This window comes from Drosophila virilis, unplaced genomic scaffold (genome assembly GCF_030788295.1).
Source record: "Drosophila virilis strain 15010-1051.87 unplaced genomic scaffold, Dvir_AGI_RSII-ME tig00001562, whole genome shotgun sequence".
NCBI lineage: Eukaryota > Metazoa > Arthropoda > Insecta > Diptera > Drosophilidae > Drosophila > Drosophila virilis.
The window spans coordinates 261072-277062 of record NW_027212843.1 but is presented as its reverse complement, the minus strand read 5'-3'; the positions used below and the strand labels follow the sequence as shown (position 1 = coordinate 277062).

The 15991-nt window shown below is 39.6% G+C and overlaps 2 long non-coding RNA genes across 2 annotated transcripts; both read left to right on the top strand.

Moving 5' to 3' along the window:
- Window positions 1–9702: 9702 nt before the first annotated feature.
- LOC138911551 (uncharacterized) lies at window positions 9703–11092 on the top strand. Its single transcript, XR_011417282.1, has 2 exons — window positions 9703–9741; window positions 10967–11092. It is a non-coding gene; the product is annotated as an uncharacterized lncRNA (long non-coding RNA).
- Window positions 11093–13325: 2233 nt separating this feature from the next.
- Window positions 13326–14570, top strand: LOC138911549 (uncharacterized). The gene is made up of 3 exons (XR_011417280.1): window positions 13326–13381; window positions 13534–13638; window positions 14138–14570. It is a non-coding gene; the product is annotated as an uncharacterized lncRNA (long non-coding RNA).
- The last annotated feature ends 1421 nt before the right edge of the window (window positions 14571–15991 follow it).

Sequence of the window (15991 nt, the reverse complement as noted above, 5' to 3'; positions counted from 1 at the left end):
CCATTCACAGCGAACTTTCCCTGATCTACACGGTCGAGACAACAGACAAACCTTTAAATTGCTTTAGGAACCAGATTGTCCTAGAGGAATCGCGTTTTTCGTTAAAGCGAAACTTGTTGCTGTTTCGCAGCAAAACACGCCTCTTGATCAGTTACACTGACAAGAGCACAATTCTCAAAACTCTCAAAGAAGTTGTGAAGTCTGGAGTCGTTAATGCAATACATTGCGATCTTCCCACGTTGGCAAGTTTCCAACACGACCTGATCTTGCATTTCCCTGCCACCCAATTCTGGTATTGCAAAAATCTTGTGCAAGATATAACGGACAAAAACGAGCAGTTAGAAATCATCACTGTCGAGCACAATAGAGCGCACAGAGCAGCTCAGGAAAACATTAAACAAGTACTTCGTGACTATTATTTTCCCAATATGGCCAGTTTGGCCAAAGAAGTGGTTGCAAACTGCAGGGTCTGCACTAAAGCCAAGTACGATAGGCACCCGAAGAAACAAGAACTCGGGGAAACGCCTATACCAAGTTATACTGGCGAAATGTTGCATATTGACATTTTCTCGACAGACAAGAAACAGTTCTTAAACTGCATAGACAAATTCTCCAAATTTGCAGTCGTCCAACCGATATTATCCAGAACGATAATCGATGTCACAAGCCCTTTACCGAAAATTGTTAACCTTTTCCCCGCAACCAAGACAATTTATTGCGATAACGAGGCGGCCTTCAATTCCGAGACCATCACTTCGATGCTCCGAAACGGCTACGGCATTTGCATTGTGAATGCGGCTCCGCTTCACAGCACCTCAAACGGCCAGGTGGAGCGCTTTCATAGCACCCTGACCGAAATTGCGAGATGCCTTAAGTTAGACAAGAAAATCAGCGACACTACAGAATAATCTTAAAGGCTACGATAAAGTACAACAAAAGTTTGCACTCAGTAACCCGCGAGGTCGTCCAATAGAGGTCGTCCATGCCGCAGCTTATGATCGTAGCGAGAACGTCAAAGACAGGCTAATTAAGGCACAGCAAGACAATATCAAAAGGTGCAATGCATCCAGGCAAAACCGCGTTTTCGAGGTAGGAGAAAAGGTGTTCCAGAAGAACAACAAGAGGCTAGGGAACAAGTTAACTCCCTTATGCTCAGAACAAAAGGTCGAAGCAGACCTGGGAACGTCTGTCCTCATTAAGGGGAGGGTGGTCCATAAGGGCAACCTGAAATAAGTTTTCCTTCACAATTAGCTAGTAAGCCAACTTAGAGTTAGAACATCGTCTTATATTGTTCACCCATTTCAGGTTTGCACTCACTTTGCTTGTGGCACTAGCAGCGGTAAATACTCGGATCACCGACTTCTCGCATGCCAATTACATTCCGGTCTTAGACGGGGAAGTACTGGTGTTCGATCAACGTAGCTACTTGAGGCACTCAAGTAACATTTCTGAATTTGTTAGTATGGTAGACGAGACGGATAAACTGTCCGATTCCTTTCCACAGTCGCATATGCGCAAACTACTAGACGTAGATACAGATCACCTTAGAACATTGTTGTCCGATCTTCAAGTGCATCACAGATTTGCACGAAGCCTCGATTTCTTAGGCACTGCCTTGAAGGTTGTTGCTGGCACCCCTGATGCTTCAGATTTCCTAAGGGTCCGCGTTACAGAGACGCAGTTGGTGGAGGCTAACTCCAAACAGATACTAATAAACTCCGAAACTCAAAATCAAATAAACAGACTGACGGACACTATCAACAAAATTATCAGTTCCCGCAAAGGCGATTTGGTTGACATTCCTCATTTATTCGAGACACTGTTGGCAAGAAATAGAATACTGAACACAGAAATTCAAAATTTAATACTCACCATAACGTTGGCAAAAGCAAACATAGTAAATCCTACAATCATTGATCATACCGATCTGAAATCACTTATCGAAGAAGATACCCCAATAGTAAGCTTAATAGAAGCTTCTAAGATCAAGGTCCTTCAGTCCGAGAATATTATCCACATATAAATAGCCTACCCTAAAGTTGAGTTTATGTGCCAAAAGGTCTCCGTCTACCCCGTTTCACACCAACAAACCATTCTGCGACTCGACGAAGACACGTTGGCGGAATGCGAAAAGGATACCTTTGCAGTTACTGGATGCACCGTAACTACGCATAACACCTTCTGCAAACGAGCACGGCGCGAAACCTGTGCTAGCTCCCTTCACGCGGGAAACATCGCCAACTGCCACACTCAAACTAGCGTCCTTTTTATGGCACTAAAGAGAAAGCGAGCTACATTAAGGATGCAGAAGGCTTTGGACAACTTTAATACGACCGAGGACGGCCATCATCCTAAGGGGGGGGTAGTTAACAAGTAAACATATAAGATACACTCTCACAGTCATACATTGGTATTTCTAAGTACGTAACACACAATCATAAGTATTTGGTTGCCCTCAGCAACAAATACAACAACACACAGCCTTAAGCATTTTGGTTGCCCTCAGCAACATATTCTTGTAAACAATGCTGACCCGCTGCCAAGAGTTCTGCGCACAGCAACTGAAAACGGACACCCGTGCTGCTTGCGCAAGAATGCTGAGTCGGCATGCCGACCCTAGCGTATGGCGTGATGCATTGGCTTCACAGGGCAAGCTTAAGCTTGAACATTTCTGTAGCCTGCAGTCTCAATCTAGATCGCAACATTATAAGACGAGTAAATGATTAAACTCCGGCATTGCCGTCAATAAACATTATTTGTGTTATCAATCATAGTTGACCACGTCCAAGACGGGCAACTGGGAAAGTTCCCATAACCTAATCACATCGTTCCAACAGTCTCCTGTTGGATTCATCGCCACCTCATAAGGAGAAGAATTCACCTGTTGGATTAACCACACATCGTCGCCAGACAACGAAGTTACGACGGAAGACTAAATTGGCGCCCAACCAATAAATAGGAACCCATACCATGTTAGTTCATAAGTGATTTCAGTTTTGAAGAAATTATTCACGAACGCCACGTACCGATACGTGTGATTTTTATAAAAAATAAAAAAAAAGAGTAAAGTAAATATTGCTGCTTTCTTCTGCCGGCATTTCATTCCTTTAAATCATTGCATACTTTTACAAAAAATGGTTGCATACTTTTACCAGCGTTCTTTGTCAATAAAGCATTGCATACCTTAAACGAATAATTATTGCATACTTTCGGCAGCATTATAATTTTTGCTGCATACCCTTAACAATTTTTTATAATGAATATTGCATACCCCAAGATACACCAGTTTCCGGTATTGCCAACAGTATTACCTGCCGATCTTTCTCGATCGGCCTAAATTTTGAAAAGGGCCAACCATAAGCCAATGAGTTGGAATTATAGGGAGGTAAAAGTTGAATGTAATAGTGACGATAGCTGGGAGGGGGAAATCAATTTCTCAGTAGATCCTACTCCTGCAGATACAGTTTAACTGAAGAAATGGAGCCGGCTCAAGTTCAGACTCTCATAGAGGGTGCTATCAGGCAAGCTTTAGCGCAACAACAAAATCAGTTTCAAGCACAAATAACCGCTTTAGCTTCGCAAGTACAGAGTTTGCAGGTGGAAGCGCCGCAAATCATCACATACGAGAAAATATCCGTCGATCCTAACGCGAAATGCGATATTCCCTTAGACATTATTAAGTCTGTGCCGGATTTCTCCGGCATACAGGATGAGTATGTAGCGTGGAGGCAAGCAGCCATCTACGCATACGAACTATTCAAGAACTATCCAAAGAGCACTGCACACTACCAAGCGGTAGCGATCATTAGGAACAAAATCAAAGGCCCAGCTGGAGCCTTACTAGTGTCTCACAACACTGTCCTAAATTTCGATGCAATACTAGCTAGGCTAGATTGCACATACTCGGATAAAACATCCTTGCGCTTGTTGAGACAATGTTTGGAGTTAGTTACGCAGGGCGAAATGTCCCTGATGCAATACTACGATGACGTCGAAAAGAAACTCACGCTCGTAACTAACAAAATTGTAATGTCTCACGACCAAGAAGGCGCCGATTTGCTCAACCGGGAGGTCAGAGACGACGCCTTCCACGCCTTTATCTCCGGTCTCAGAAAGCCGTTGAGAGCGGTTGTGTTCCCTGCACAACCAAAAGATCTACCATCCGCACTGGCCCTTGCCAGAGAGGCAGAAGCTAGCATTGAGAGAAGCATATTCGCGAACTCTTACGCTAAAGCCTTGCAAGACCGAGCGCAAATTGCTAAATGTAACAAAAGCCGTGCCCAAGGCAAACAAACCAGATTTAACAAAGATGAGCAAAATCAGGAGAGAAATCCCCATTTTGTGAAACGCCAAAAGGGCGGTCCCCAGCCCCAGGTCCCTAAAGACAATCAAACCGAGGCTCCACAGCCCATGGAAGTTGACTCTTCCTCCAGATTTAGACAAAAAACCGACTACAGCAAGCGTCAGGCTAATGAGTCCAACGCACCAAAACGCAAGAATTCGTCAGACCGTTCAACAGGTCAAAGACGACAACGCGTTAACAATGTCGTACAATCAGATTCCAAAGAAGCCGTAACAGAATTCGAGAAGGCGGCCAAAGAGGCAGTTGAAGAACTAGAGAGTGAGAACGAGTTCACACCTGGTGACGACTCGATTAATTTTTTAGGGAACACTCCCGGCTTCCGTACATTGAACGATGGTTGGCTGGGAGAACTCTGAAGATGTTGATTGACACTGGCGGCGCAAAAAATTATGTGAAGCCCTTAACAGAGCTAAAGACCATAACGCCGGTCGCCAAGTCACTCTCGGTAAACTCAATCCACGGGTCTACCGAAATCAAGCGCAAATGCTTGATGAATATTTTCCAACATACTTCCCCGGTTTTTCTCCTCGATACTTTCTTTCGACGCCATCATAGGCTTCGACTTGCTAACACAAGCCGGAGTCAAATTGAACTTGGAAAAAAACACTCTGGAATACCAGAGTACATCTGAAAAACTCCAGTACTATCAATGTGCTAATGCGAACTTCACCGATGTCAACGACATCGTAGTCCCCCCTTCGTAAAGAAAGAGTTAAGGGACATGATACTCAGAACCAAAAGAGCTTTCTCAAATACAGATGAAGCTCTCCTTTTTAATACTGCTGTTATCGCTACAATCCGAACAGTAGACAACGAGCCTGTGTATTCAAGATACCCGAATCTCATGGGTGTTTCTGACTTAATAAACAAAGAAGTCAAACAATTACTGGACGATGGCATAATCAGGCCCTCCAGATCGCCTTACAACAGCCCAACATGGGTGGTTGATAAAAAAGGCACTGACTCATACGGTAACCCAAAAAAAAGGTTGGTAATCGACTTCAGGAAACTGAACGAAAAAACCATACCGGACCGCTACCCCATGCCGAGCATCCCCATGATCTTAGCAAATCTAGGAAAGGCGAAATACTTCACTACCCTCGACTTAAAGTCTGGGTACCATCAAATCTACCTTGCGGACCATGACCGCGAAAAGACTTCGTTGTAAGTAAGCAGCGGCAAGTACGAGTTCTGTCGCCTACCATTCGGCATGCGCAATGCAAGCAGCATATTCCAAAGGGCAATAGACGATATCCTGAGGGAACATATAGGAAAGATTTGCTTTGTCTATGTAGACGACGTCATAATTTTTTCTAAAAATGAAACGGAGCACCTTAAACACATTAACATTGTGTTAAAATGTCTAATCGACGCCAACATGCGTGTAGGCCCTGAAAAGACTCGATTCTTCAAGGAAAATATCGAATTCCTGGGTTTCATTGTAACCAAAGACGGAGCAACATCCGATCCCAAAAAAGTTAAAGCCATTCAGGAATTCCCTGAACCAAAGAGTGTCTACAGCGTTAGGTCCTTCTTGGGGTTAGCCAACTACTATAGGATCTTTATTAAGGACTTTGCCGCTATAGCGCGTCCGATATCGGACATACTTAAAGGGGAAAATGGTTCAGTTAGTAGGCACGTGTCAAAGAAAATCCCTGTTGAATTTAATGAAGTTCAACGCGATGCATTTCACCGTCTGCGGAGTATTTTGGCATCAGAAGATGTCATGTTAATGTATCCGGACTTCCAGAAACCGTTCGATTTAACCACTGATGCTTCGGCCAGTGGAATCGGCGCGGTTCTTTCCCAAGGCAATAGGCCAATAACAATGATTTCTCGCGCCTTTAAACAGGCCGAACAAAACTATGCCACTAACGAAAGAGAATTGCTGGCCATTGTGTGGGCTTAAGGCAAACTGCAGAACTTTCTGTACGGTTCTAGGGAAATTAACATTTTCACGGACCACCAGCCGCTCACGTTCGCTGTGTCAGACAAGAACACGAATTCCAAGATTAAAAGATGGAAATCTTACATTGACCAGCACAATGCCAAAATGTTTTATAAACCGGGCAAAGAGAATCTGGTGGCGGATGCCCTTTCAAGGCAAAACATTAATGCTCTGCAAAATGGGCCCCGTTCGGACGCTGCAACCATTCACAGCGAACTTTCCCTGATCTACACGGTCGAGACAACAGACAAACCTTTAAATTGCTTTAGGAACCAGATTGTCCTAGAGGAATCGCGTTTTTCGTTAAAGCGAAACTTGTTGCTGTTTCGCAGCAAAACACGCCTCTTGATCAGTTACACTGACAAGAGCACAATTCTCAAAACTCTCAAAGAAGTTGTGAAGTCTGGAGTCGTTAATGCAATACATTGCGATCTTCCCACGTTGGCAAGTTTCCAACACGACCTGATCTTGCATTTCCCTGCCACCCAATTCTGGTATTGCAAAAATCTTGTGCAAGATATAACGGACAAAAACGAGCAGTTAGAAATCATCACTGTCGAGCACAATAGAGCGCACAGAGCAGCTCAGGAAAACATTAAACAAGTACTTCGTGACTATTATTTTCCCAATATGGCCAGTTTGGCCAAAGAAGTGGTTGCAAACTGCAGGGTCTGCACTAAAGCCAAGTACGATAGGCACCCGAAGAAACAAGAACTCGGGGAAACGCCTATACCAAGTTATACTGGCGAAATGTTGCATATTGACATTTTCTCGACAGACAAGAAACAGTTCTTAAACTGCATAGACAAATTCTCCAAATTTGCAGTCGTCCAACCGATATTATCCAGAACGATAATCGATGTCACAAGCCCTTTACCGAAAATTGTTAACTTTTTCCCCGCAACCAAGACAATTTATTGCGATAACGAGGCGGCCTTCAATTCCGAGACCATCACTTCGATGCTCCGAAACGGCTACGGCATTTGCATTGTGAATGCGGCTCCGCTTCACAGCACCTCAAACGGCCAGGTGGAGCGCTTTCATAGCACCCTGACCGAAATTGCGAGATGCCTTAAGTTAGACAAGAAAATCAGCGACACTACAGAATAATCTTAAAGGCTACGATAAAGTACAACAAAAGTTTGCACTCAGTAACCCGCGAGGTCGTCCAATAGAGGTCGTCCATGCCGCAGCTTATGATCGTAGCGAGAACGTCAAAGACAGGCTAATTAAGGCACAGCAAGACAATATCAAAAGGTGCAATGCATCCAGGCAAAACCGCGTTTTCGAGGTAGGAGAAAAGGTGTTCCAGAAGAACAACAAGAGGCTAGGGAACAAGTTAACTCCCTTATGCTCAGAACAAAAGGTCGAAGCAGACCTGGGAACGTCTGTCCTCATTAAGGGGAGGGTGGTCCATAAGGGCAACCTGAAATAAGTTTTCCTTCACAATTAGCTAGTAAGCCAACTTAGAGTTAGAACATCGTCTTATATTGTTCGCCCATTTCAGGTTTGCACTCACTTTGCTTGTGGCACTAGCAGCGGTAAATACTCGGATCACCGACTTCTCGCATGCCAATTACATTCCGGTCTTAGACGGGGAAGTACTGGTGTTCGATCAACGTAGCTACTTGAGGCACTCAAGTAACATTTCTGAATTTGTTAGTATGGTAGACGAGACGGAAAAACTGTCCGATTCCTTTCCACAGTCGCATATGCGCAAACTACTAGACGTAGATACAGATCACCTTAGAACATTGTTGTCCGATCTTCAAGTGCATCACAGATTTGCACGAAGCCTCGATTTCTTAGGCACTGCCTTGAAGGTTTTTGCTGGCACCCCTGATGCTTCAGATTTCCTAAGGGTCCGCGTTACAGAGACGCAGTTGGTGGAGGCTAACTCCAAACAGATACTAATAAACTCCGAAACTCAAAATCAAATAAACAGACTGACGGACACTATCAACAAAATTATCAGTTCCCGCAAAGGCGATTTGGTTGACATTCCTCATTTATTCGAGACACTGTTGGCAAGAAATAGAATACTGAACACAGAAATTCAAAATTTAATACTCACCATAACGTTGGCAAAAGCAAACATAGTAAATCCTACAATCATTGATCATACCGATCTGAAATCACTTATCGAAGAAGATACCCCAATAGTAAGCTTAATAGAAGCTTCTAAGATCAAGGTCCTTCAGTCCGAGAATATTATCCACATATAAATAGCCTACCCTAAAGTTGAGTTTATGTGCCAAAAGGTCTCCGTCCACCCCGTTTCACACCAACAAACCATTCTGCGACTCGACGAAGACACGTTGGCGGAATGCGAAAAGGATACCTTTGCAGTTACTGGATGCACCGTAACTACGCATAACACCTTCTGCAAACGAGCACGGCGCGAAACCTGTGCTAGCTCCCTTCACGCGGGAAACATCGCCAACTGCCACACTCAAACTAGCGTCCTTTTTATGGCACTAAGGAGAAAGCGAGCTACATTAAGGATGCAGAAGGCTTTGGACAACTTTAATACGACCGAGGACGGCCATCATCCTAAGGGGGGGGTAGTTAACAAGTAAACATATAAGATACACTCTCACAGTCATACATTGGTATTTCTAAGTACGTAACACACAATCATAAGTATTTGGTTGCCCTCAGCAACAAATACAACAACACACAGCCTTAAGCATTTTGGTTGCCCTCAGCAACATATTCTTGTAAACAATGCTGACCCGCTGCCAAGAGTTCTGCGCACAGCAACTGAAAACGGACACCCGTGCTGCTTGCGCAAGAATGCTGAGTCGGCATGCCGACTCTAGCGTATGGCGTGATGCATTGGCTTCACAGGGCAAGCTTAAGCTTGAACATTTCTGTAGCCTGCAGTCTCAATCTAGATCGCAACATTATAAGACGAGTAAATGATTAAACTCCGGCATTGCCGTCAATAAACATTATTTGTGTTATCAATCATAGTTGACCACGTCCAAGACGGGCAACTGGGAAAGTTCCCACAACCTAATCACATCGTTCCAACAGTCTCCTGTTGGATTCATCGCCACCTCATAAGGAGAAGAATTCACCTGTTGGATTAACCACACATCGTCGCTAGACAACGAAGTTACGACGGAAGACTTAATTTATATACAATCGTCTATATACATATGTACATAGGCAATGCAATAATCGTTTTCTTAATTTAAATTAAAATTAATAATACATACAATATTTATAGACTTACAAGAAGCAGCCACTAAGTTAAATGAAAGTGAAGCAACAACGAACGATGATATATCCGGTAAGAACAATACTAAAGTGCCTTTGAAATAAATTTATGAGCATTGTCCTTTAAAAGAGGCGCCATTAGCAGCTTATAAGTCATATACTGACACAACAAATAAAAGCAACCTGGGACAATTTGAAGCTTTCGGTATGTGTGCAATTATTAAAACTAAGCCAGGACTAAATAAAAAATCATTTGTATTACACTTCTGACAGAGTTATGTTTTGTAATGTATTTATTATTATATGTTAAGTTTTAAATATGCATAATTGTGAGTACCACAGTTTTAAGGCCAGAGACGGAAAATATCAAAAGATTTATAGCCTTATTAGTTGCTGAAAACAATTTAATTATCATTTGTATTATGAGTTAATCATATATGCAAAATCAGATTAATTTATTATAAAAAGCTACACAAAAGACACAATCGGTCATTACTTTTCTAGGAATAGTGTATTCTCTTGTACGCTATATGCCTCCGGACGTACAAACCTTTTTTAGTATTCAGAAAGTTTTTGATAATTTGTATTTTAACTAAAGCTAACATTGTATACTGATAATACTCGCCTTTTGGATTGTTACCTAATTTGTGCTAGTACCAGCTATTTTGTGTTCGTTTCAGGTGTCTTGTGCCCGTCTTATATTAACATGTAAAATAAATAAATGTATTAATAAAATACTTATACCTTAACATAATAGACAAAGACTGGCCTCTAAATGGCTAGATTCCCCAGCATAAGCATTTTATACTTTTAAATCGCTTGATTCCAACTATACTCCGGATATAACTAATCAGTCCAGCACTTATATACTTCCAAGTTTAACTTACACAATGTAACTCCACTAAGTGATATAAGGGATTTGATTATTCCTAATTGTGAAAACTTTTTTTTGCTTGTTTTGTAATAAATTGCAATCAAAATTCGTTCGTCACTTGCATAATAATAAGCTACAAGTAAAAAAGTGTTTATGCCTGTCGAAAAATGACAAAACTCGAAGAGTAGTTATTAATGTATTTAAAGTAATGGCGATTAAATCGACAATATCGATGCATCGTTAAATAACGAAATATTAAAGCGAATTAACTCTAAAAACGAATATGTTGTCATATGTTGCAAGAGTACAATACGCAGTCATATAAATAATTGCATAGGCGGCGATCATAAGAAAGGAACTCCTGACTTGCTTAAGCAAGGTCGCTCTACAACCGGCTCTATGCATAAAAGTGCAAGTGACGTTCTCTTGTAAGCTATATGCCTCCTGACGTATTTAAACCGTTTTTGTTAATTTTTTTATTTATCTACTAAGGCTATTTTTATATACTTGATATTACTCAAATTTTATTTCGTTAACTGATTCGTGTTCATTCCAGCTAGTTTGTGTTCGTTTCAACTGTCTTGTGCTCGTCTTATATTTATATATTTCTAACAAAGGTAATGAAAAGTATAAATACATTTTTTTTATATATATAAATAAATTCCTTATCATGATCAGTACAGATATACATTTTTTTAACAACATTCATGCTGCTTAACGTTACATGAAAATGATTGTATTAAAATATAAGATGCAATAGAGACACATCCGAATGATCATAGCAAATGCCAATTAACTGCAACTGAAGTGGAGGTATACACTATGCCATATCCTTAAAGGTCTGAAAGTTAAGCAAAATAAATGTTCTTAAATATGTATATGGCACTGCTCCTAGTGCTTCTATATTGAATACAAAATATTTACTTAAAATATTGAATTACGTCCATTAATAATTAAAATAGATTTCTTATTATCTATTAATTATTAAATATATTCAAATAGATGCATCCGAACAATTTATAAACACAACTCAAAATGCATCGGCTAATAGTGGATCTTTAGGACTTAATGACTTTGGCTCTAATTGTTTAGATTCATCGGCAAAAAATCAAAATCATTCCACGATAAACGATTCATTTCAATCGCTTAATACTAATTGTCCAGATTCCACGCAAGGATTCGATTCCAGTTATGCTCCGGATATAACTAACCGGTCCAGCATTTTAAATAATTCCAACATTAAACAAGTTTTTTCTTACACAACTGAAACTCCACTAAGTGATGTAAGGGATTTAATTATTCCAACTGCGAAAAGCCAAACAAATTGTAAGAAACATTTTTGCTTATTTTGCAATAAATTGCAAACAAAATTTGCTCGTCACTTGCAGATTGTTCATAAAAATGAGCTGCAAGTACAACAATTTTTGTTCCTGTCGAAAAATGACAAAACTCGCAGATTACTTATTGATGAGATTAGGAAAAATGGTGATTTTATCCATTATATCGATGCATCGTTAAATAACGGAACTCTAATCGTGCCTCGTCAAAAGCGTGTAAGCTCTAAAAACGAAGCGGTTGATTTCATATGTTGCAAGGGATGTTCCGGATTTTTCCCCAAAAGCACATTACGGAGTCATATTAATAATTGCAAAGGCAGCGATCATAAGAAAGGAACTCGTGACTGGCTTAAACAAGGTCGCTCCAAAACCGGCTTCATCCATAAAAGTGCAAATGACGTTGTGCGCACAAAAAAAATGCCCGTTTTAAATGATGATCCTATTTCTAGAAATCTTATATATGATGAATTGATTGTTTTATTCGCAAACGCAGAATCTATGAAGCACGGCGAACTTCAGTACGATATGATCAGAGCAAACATGAGATTGCTCAGCAGACTTTTACATGAAATAAAAAAATCAGAATTAAATGAGAGACTGGAACTTAAAGACGCCATTAATCCCAAACATTTGGATTTGATGATATCTTGTATCAGAAAAGTGGCTCAGTGGGACTCTTCTTCGTTGTTTTTTAAAACACCTTCAGTTGCAACGAACCTTACAACTCTAATTAAAAAGTGCGCAAAAATATTGTGGACTCATTGCATTAAAACACAGAATCATGCAAAAAAAAATTCATTAAAGATTTTCTTGTTCTATGGGAAACCAAAATTCCTCTTTTTATAAACAAAAAAGCTATAGAGGACCAGTCAAAGAAAAAAAGAGCCCTACCAACTATTTTACCATGTAAAGAAGACATCAAAAAACTGTTTGATTATGTGATAAAAAAATCGGAAAGCGCTCTGAGTGTGCTAAAAGTTAAGTTTGATTTTTTTTCATGGACATCGTTGATACAAAGCACACTAATTGGCCTTCCAATTTTTAACCGCCGTAGAGCCGGTGAATTTGAAAGACTAACAATTGAGAACTATCTAACAGGGCATGCCATGGATGAAAATGTAGATAACGAAAACTTCGAACGTCTCACGAAAGAAACTAGAGAAATCGCTCAAAAATACACAAGATTGACTGTTCGTGGAAAACTCAATCGAACTGTGCCAGTGCTGCTCACACCGTTTGACAAGTATTGTATAGAAACTATTCTCAAGCATCGTAAAAGAGCTGGAGTTAAAAAAAAAATAATGATTACATATTTAGCGTGCCTAACGCCAAGCCCTTAGCAAATCAATATGTAAGGGCTTGTCCGATTCTGAAAAAATTTGCCCAGGAATGTGGGGCTCGCTGCCCAGGGGCTTTACGGGGAACGATGCTTCGAAAGCATTTAGCTACCTATACATCGATGTTTAACGTCAAAGATGTCCAAATTGATAGGCATCATAAAGATATACATAAAGAAATCTACAGAATCCCTGTAACAGTAGCGGAGATAGCCGAAGTATCCCAGATGCTTATGGCAGCTCTTGTAAATAATGTTGAGGATGAAAACACTGTAGCCCTTGATCAGTTCGAAGAAAGTAAGTACATAGATTCATCAAGTTTGTGGGTGATACTAAGAGTAGTTATGGTGAAAAATGTAATATCTTAACTTAACTAATAATTACTTGTCGGGCTTATTGTGAATGTTTTTACATTGTACCTGAAATCCATTTTGCAAATGATCCTTTAGAGGATTCGGAATCAGATTATTCTGAACAGCGATCAGAAAGCGACTTCAATATTTCCGATGATGACATTGTAGAAAAATCGAATAAAAAAGGGAAGCGCCCAAGTAGTAAGTATTAAATTGCAACCTACATATTTATGTCACGTGCTTACATGCATTGCGTTTAGGCTATCCTATTTATCCTCATGGACAAAGTAAAAAGAGTTATCGTGCTTGTGAAATATCCGATCGTCTGTTCAAACGAACGCGATATTTTGCTGGCCCATTAAAGTTATATCAACGAGAAGTAAAGTGCTAAGATTATATAATGACGACCACTGCGGCGTGGTAAATCGCAAAAATCGTCCTAAATAACAAACCTTATACAATCATAGAGATTGACTAACTTTTAGTTGAAGACGAAGATGTTTAACTGGGTGCGTGGCAAATGTTTAAAATTAATATCACCTAATAAATTGTTTTGGTAGGCTTTATTAAGCTGTTATTGGTCTGTGATTGAGTATTGCGACGGTTGCAACCGACTGCGACGCTTCTAATTGATTTTTATTTATTACTAAAACGTTAATCTTTTGCACACTAAATTATATTAAACTTTATTATTTAACAGAATCATCATTTGGAAAAACCATAAGAAACCGTTGGTCGAATGAAGAGCGTGAAGAAATATACCAGGCTTTTGGAGACCTGTTGTCTCTTAAAGGATTGCCGTCGCTTAAGCAATGCAACGCAGTTATAAATAATTCTACATATCTAAAATGTAGGACACCGGCGCAAGTAAAAACATGGATAATCAGCGCAAGGCTAAATCAAGAAAATCAACTCCGCAAATACATTAAATAATGAATATGTTGACCATATTTAGAACTAAATTGACTATACTTTTTCGTATTTTTTTATGTTAATATTAATTTATGCTAAGAATATTTTGAATTTGTTAAAAATGCATACTATAAATGTATTTAATAACGTCATTTATGTAAATTTTTATTCAGTGAAAGGCTGGCTTAGTTGAAATTAAACTCAAATACTTTTTGAATGCAGTTTCAAATCATCTTAGGTTAAAGTAAAATTAACAATATGAATTTAATACAGCCTACCAGAACAATTTATTAGGTGATACTAATTTTAAACATTCGCCACGCACCCAGTTAAACATCTTCGTCTTCAACTAAAAGTTAGTCAATCTCTATGATTTTATAAGGTTTGTTATTTAGGACGATTTTTGCGATTTACCACGACGCAGTGGTCGTCATTATATAATCTTAGCACTTTACTTCTCGTCGATATAACTTTAAAGGGCCAGCAAAATATCGCGTTCGTTTGAACAGACGATCGGACATTTCACAAGCACGATATCTCTTTTTACTTTGTCAATGAGGATAAATAGTATAGCCTAAACGCGATGCATGTAAGCACGTGACATAAATATGTAGGTTGCAATTTAATACTTACTACTTGGGCGCTTTCCTTTTTTGTTCGATTTTTCTACAATTTCATCATCGGAAATATTGAAGTCGCTTTCTGATCGCTGTTCAGAATAATCTGATTCCGAATCCTCTAAAGGATCATTTGCAAAATGGATTTCAGGTACAATGTAAAAACATTCACAATAAGCCGGACAAGTAATTATTAGTTAAGTTAAGATATTACATTTTTTCACCATAACTACTCTTAGTATCACCCACAAACTTGATGAATCTATGTACTTACTTTCTTCGAACTGATCAAGGGCTACTGTTACAGGGATTCTGTAGATTTCTTTATGTATATCTTTATGATGACCCATAAAATTGGCAAGCCTATCAATTTGGAAATCTTTGACGTTAAGCATCGATGTATAGGTAGCTAAATGCTTTCGAAGCATCGTTCCCCGTAAAGCCCCTGGGCAGCGAGGCCCACATTCCTGGGCAAATTTCTGTAGAATCGGACAAGCCCTTACATATTGCTTTGCTAAGGGCTTGGCGTTAGGCACGCTAAATATGTTATCATTATTTTTTTTAACACCAGCTCTTTTACGATGTTTGAGAATAGTTTCTATACAATAATTGTCAAACGGTGTGAGCAGCACTGGCACAGTTCGATTGAGTTTTCCACGAATAGTCAATCTTGTGTATTTTTGAGCGATTTCTCTAGTTTCTTTAAAAAATCAAACTTAATTTTTAGCACACTCAGAGTGCTTTCCGATTTTTTTATCACATAATCAAACAGTTTTTTGATGTCTTCTTTACATGGTAAAATAGTTGGTAGGGCTCTTTTTTTCTTTGACTGGTCCTCTATAGCTTTTTTGTTTATAAAAAGAGGAATTTCGGTTTCCCATAGAACAAGAAAATCTTTAATTAATTTTTTTTTGCATGATTTTGTGTTTTAATGCAATGAGTCCACAATATTTTTGCGCACTTTTTAATTAGAGTTGTAAGGTTCGTTGCAACTGAAGGTGTTTTAAAAAACATCGAAGAAGAGT